Consider the following 6000-nt stretch of genomic DNA (forward strand, 5'->3'; position numbering starts at 1 on the left):
CCTTTCCACTGAAATTCTTAACTACCGTTGTTACATACTGACAGCCAGTATGGTAGTTTCCACCAAGGTCCTCTGATCCGGTGGGAAAACACTCAAAGGTGAGTGGTTAAGACATCTGAAAGTTCCCTATAAAAGGGATGCTGCCAGAACAGAGTCTTTGCTGGAGTGTACATAGTTGTCACTTAATAAAGAGCTGTTGTTGCTGAAGCCTGATTCTTGCCTCTTTCATTTACCCAATCTAACAACCATGTTTACTAGGAGATGCCACCAGAAATACTGGTTTTTGATATAAACAAGATTAAAAAAAGAAGATCCACTTCTCTGTTCAGAATAGAATCCCTTATGACAACCAGGCTTGAAATTTTGGGCTTGGGGTTGGACAACCGAGAACTACACGGCCTACAGTTTGACATAAGCATAGTACACAAAATTATCTGCTACAACGTCCTACCTGTCAATGACTACTTCAGCTTCGATCTCAATAATACACGGGCAAACAATTGATACAAACTCAAGGTAAACCGCTCCAAACTCGACTGCAGAAAATACGACTTCAGCAACAGAGTGGCCAATGCCTGGAATGCTCTACCTGACTCTGTTGTTACATCCTCAAACCTCCACAGCTTCAACCTTAAACTGTCTACCGTGGACTTCACCCCATTTCTAAGAGGTCCATAAGGGGGGCATGCATAAGCGCACCGGTGTGCCTACCGTCCCGGTCCTACTGTCCCCATTTATTTGTACTCATTTCCTTTGTTCATGTCCATGTTTATATTTATACTTGTTATCTTGTACATGTTTGACAAACTAAATAAAATAAATAAATAAAATGTTTACTAGGAGATGCCACCAGAAATACTGTTTTTTGATATACCGTATTTTTCGGAGTATAAGACGCACCAAGGTTTTAAAGAGGCAAATTAAAAAAAAAGTTTTTGCACTCTGCAGACCTGCTGAAAATGGGCCCGTTTTTTTAAAAAAAGGCACGAATAGCCTTTAGGAGGCTTGTAGATTGCTCCGGGGGGGGGGGGGGGAAGCAAAAATGGCCTGTTTTTCGCAAAAATGGGACCATTTTTTGTCAAAAAATTGCATGCATAGGCTTTAGGAGGCTTATAGAGTGCTCCTGGGGGCTAGTGGGGGAATCATTTCTGCCCTCCCCAGCCGCTAGGAGCTCTCTGCAAGCCTCCATAAGGCTATGCACGGCCATTTTGGTGAAGGAGGTGGGGTTTCGGGAGGCAAAAAATGCTGTATTCAGTGTATAAGATGCACCCAGATTTTCAGCCTCTTTTTTGAGGGAAAAAGGTACGCCTTGTACTCCGAAAAATACAGTAAACAAGGTGCAATAAGGTCACAAAGTTATCTCTACAATACAATTCAACCATTCTTTCTAGCAACAAACATACAATCATAGTTTAATGTAATTTACTACTATGAGAAAACTGAGTGTATATCATGTACATATCATCATTTAAAAAACAGCTGGTAGGAAGATCCACTGGCCTTACAAGCATGCATTTTGTAAAAAGAATACATGTTTTCAAATGAAGTAGCTGCCCTTCCTTATAAACCCAAAGTTTCAAACACCAAATGATGTTTATTTGTTTATTAAGAAAAATTCCCCTCCAGCTCACTCTCAGTGACTCTAAAATCCCAGTACAAAAACAATAACCCACCGCCATTCTGGTGACAGCAATCAAACCAACCACTTGATAGGCTTCATATCATGCTGAGGTTCCTAGGCCTGTTGGCAGAACTACAGTATGCCTCCAGGGCATTGCAAAAGAGTGTCAAAATGAGGGCCAATCTTATCTCTGCAGGGTGATGCTCCAAAGGAAGAAGCCACTACAGAGAAGGCCCTTCCTCTTGGTCCTGTCAGATGGACTGCTTTAGGAGAGGGGGTCTTGTAGCATTCCCTGCCTTCCTGCTCTGGTGAGCAGATAGATCTGATTGGGAAAAGATGGTCCTTCCAATAACCTGGTCCCAAGCACATAGCTTTGAAGGTGACAACCACCATTTTGAACTGGACTCAGAAGCAAATGAGTCAATGCAGTTCCTGCAGGAGGGGTAACACATGTGCAAATTTAGGCTTCCACAAAACCATGTAGACCACCACAGTTTGAACCAATTAAACCTTCTGGATACTCTTCAAGAGCATCTAACAGTAATGCTGTTTTCAAAGGATGAGTGCCTTTGAGTCGGTATTGGTTCCTGACAAACGCCTGGACTAATTCCTGCAGTTTTCTTTTCTTTTTTTTTTCTTTTTTTAATTAAAAGAGTTTTGTACAAACAATTTTCCCCCTTTTCACCCCCCCCCCGCCATACAATATAAATCTCATACAAATGCTATACCCCCCAACCCCCCCACAAAAATTCACTTTCAAATATTATACCAAATACTTTGCCCCCTCCTCTCCCCCCATCTTAAAATAGATTACTCGTAACCCCTCTCCTCCCAACAAACACAATATAAATTTCTCTTAGATTAATAACAACACATTGATCCCATTTTCTAAGCTAATTTAACATCTATAACTCTTAATATAAATTTCTCCTAGCATAACAATGTTTCATTAATCCCATCTTCTAATTTATTCATACATATATATTACCCCACCCTCCACCCTAACCCTCCCCCACCTCCCCCACAAACCCACCCCCCTGACTTCCGCTGTATACCACTCTAACAATTCCAAACATCCCATATACTATTTACTCTGATCATCTATCGGTCTAAACATTCTTACCTAAAGGCTACATAATAACTCCTAGTCTGGTATTTATTCTGTATATAATCAATCCATTTTGCCCATTCCTGTGTGTAATCCTCCTGTTTCTGAGCTTTTAAGAAAGCTGAAATTTTTGCCATTTCAGTGAACCCCGCCACCTTCTGAATCCATTGATCAATTGTCGGTAAAAAATCTTTTTTCCAATGTTGCGCAATCAACAACCTAGCTGCTGTGACCATATACAAGGCCAATTTTGTTTCCCCTTTGGTAAAATCCTTAGCTATACCCAATAAAAACATTTGCGGAGTGAATTGTATTCTTTTCTTAAATACATTCTGCATAACCCACCATATTTTTATCCAAAAAGCTTTCACCTTGTTACAAGTCCACCATACATGAAAAAAGATAGCATCTAGACACCCGCATCTCCAACATTTTGGTTGAACATTTGGGTACATGCATGAAAATTTTTTAGGATCTAAATACCATCTGTAAAACATTTTATAAAAATTCTCCCTTAAATTCTGTGACTGTGTAAATTTAACATTCTGAACCCATATTTTTTCCCACGTTTCCAACATAACCACTTCACCAAAATTCTGAGCCCATTTAATCATACAATCCTTAACCAATTCACTTTCTGAGTCTCTTTCTAACAGTACATTATATATTCTTTTAACTTGTTTTGGACCAGTCTCTTTTATCTGCTTAATCAGTTCCACTTCTTTATCCATAAAACCGACCCTGCGATCTTCTTCCCATCTCTTCTGTAACTGTATGTAATGTAACCAATTTAAAGTAATTCCTTCTTCCAACAGCTGTTCCAAAGTTTTTAACTTCCATTCGCCCCCATCAACAATAAGCACATCTTTATATAAACAACCCCCGAGTGACTTAATATTCATAATCCCCATGGTGTCTGCAAGATCCAACCAAAGCGGTATTTTATAATCCCAATTGGGCCGGTGCTTCTTCCATATTCTCATCAAGGCACTTCGGAGAACATGGTTGTTAAACACTTTATCTACCCTGTCTTCATAAAAAAGATATGCATGCCATCCCAGAACAAGATCATGGCCTTCTATATTCAGCAATTCCATTTTTGTTTTCCCAAACCAATCTGCTACATGCGTTAATACCGCAGCTTCATAATATAATCGAAGGTTTGGGAGTCTGAGGCCGCCTCTTTCACGTGTATCTTGCATAATCTTCATCTTTACTCTCGGTTTTTTCTCCTTCCAAACAAATTTATTTAATGTTGTTTGCCAATTTAACAAGGTTTTATCTGACTTAAGCACCGGAATCATCTGGAATAGAAAGATAAATCTAGGTAGAATGTTCATTTTAATTGCTGAGATCCTTCCAAGCAAAGACAATTGTAACTTTTTCCACGCTTCAAGATCTTTCTGTATCTTTTGCCGCAACACTTCATAGTTATTTGAGAAAAGTTTTGTATTTGATTCTGAAATTTGTATTCCTAAATATTTAACTTTAGAAACTATTTCAAAACCAGCTAAACTTACAAGTCTCTTTCTTTGAGTCTCTGTCATGTTTTTAACCATCATTTTCGTTTTGTTTTGATTTAGTCTAAACCCAGACACCATGCCAAATTCTATTATGATATTTTTCATCTGGATTATTGATTTCAAAGGATGTGAAAGGGTAACAACCAGATCATCGGCGAATGCTCTAGTTCTGTATTCCTTTTGCCTGATAGCTATGCCATCTAAGGATTTTGAGTCCCGAATTGCGTTCAACAAGACTTCCAAAGTTAAAATAAATAACAATGGGGATAATGGGCAACCTTGTCTTGTGCCTTTTTGTATCTCGAAAGTTGTTGACAAATTTCCATTAATAATAAGTTGTGCATTTTGTTGCTGATAAATTGCTCCAATCGCCTGCCGCAATCGTGGTCCCATATCCATCTTTTCCAAAGTCTTGGTTAGAAAGTTCCAATTCACTCGATCGAAGGCCTTCTCTGCATCCAAGAAAACCAGCACTGCAGAGATCTGCTTATTCTTATCAAGATAGTCAATTAAATCTATGAGTTGCCTTACATTCTCCTTCATATGTCTGCCTTCAATAAATCCTGCTTGATCATGATGAATAATCTCTTGAATAACCGGCATCAATCTGTTGGCTAGTACCTTAGCAAATATTTTATAATCTGTGTTCAGAAGAGATATCGGCCTGTAATCCTCTGGTTTCTTAGGGCCCTCTTTATCTTTAGGTATCAATGAGATAAAAGCCGCTTTCCATGAGGGAGGTATTTTACCTCCTTGTTGTATATTACAAAATAGTTGTGTAAGATATTCAATCATTTCCAGTTGTAAAGTTTTATAATACATTGCAGTCAAACCATCAGTCCCTGGAGCCTTAGCTAATTTAAGTTGATTTATAACTAAAGTGATCTCATCAGCGGTTATAAGACGTTCCAAATTTGCCTTTTGAAGCACAGAAATTTTGGCAACCCTTTTTCCTTCCAAAAAATCATCTATTAACTTGTTCTGTATATTATCCTGTACATATAGCTTAGTATAATAGTCCACAAATGATTTTTTAATCAACTCTTGTTGATATACCATCTTCCCTCGAAACTCAATTTTATCAATAATTCTGTCATTCATATTCCTTCTCAAAGTATATGCTAACCATCTACCAGGTTTATTAGCGTTGGCAAAGGTGTTATGTTTAGCAAATTGTAAATTAGTTGCTGTTTGTTCTGCTATAAGCATCTGAAATTGATCTTTCAACAGCTTTAGCGCCATCTGGAGCGCTTGGTCATTCGGGTTTGTTATAAGCAGCTGTTCCTTGCGTTTTATTTCATCTTCCAATTCCATTCTCCTTTTCTGTCTAATTTGTTTATGTTTAAAGTTCATATGTATCAGGACCCCACGCATATAAGCTTTACTTGCATCCCAAACTATTTCAATGGGAGTGCCCTTATTCATGTTAAAACTGAAAAATTCCTTCATGTGTTTTTTAAGTTCCTCAACATTTTTTTCATATCTAAATAAATTTTCATTTACTCTCCAAGACCTTCTTGGCCTCATCCCTAATTCAATTTGTAACCACACCGGACTATGATCGCTAAGTGTCCTGGCGAAAATCTTGGATTTCTTGGCTTTAGGAAGTAAATCCGGTGTTAACAAAAAGAAATCAATCCTTGAAAAGGATTTATGTCTATCTGAGTAGAAAGAAAAATCCATCTCATTTAGATGTTGCGTCCTCCAAACATCTTTTAATTTCAAATCGTCTTGTAAATCAAAAAAGC

The 6000-nt window shown here is 38.1% G+C and overlaps 1 protein-coding gene across 7 annotated transcripts in view; it reads right to left on the reverse strand.

Moving 5' to 3' along the window:
- The window catches only part of ACOT11 (acyl-CoA thioesterase 11), a 161281-nt gene that overhangs the window by 31189 nt on the left and 124092 nt on the right, over positions 1-6000 (reverse strand). The gene's annotated exons all lie outside the window — the stretch shown is intronic.

This window comes from Natrix helvetica (genome assembly GCF_964273705.1).
Source record: "Natrix helvetica genome assembly, chromosome: 3".
NCBI classification, from domain to species: domain Eukaryota; kingdom Metazoa; phylum Chordata; class Lepidosauria; order Squamata; family Natricidae; genus Natrix; species Natrix helvetica.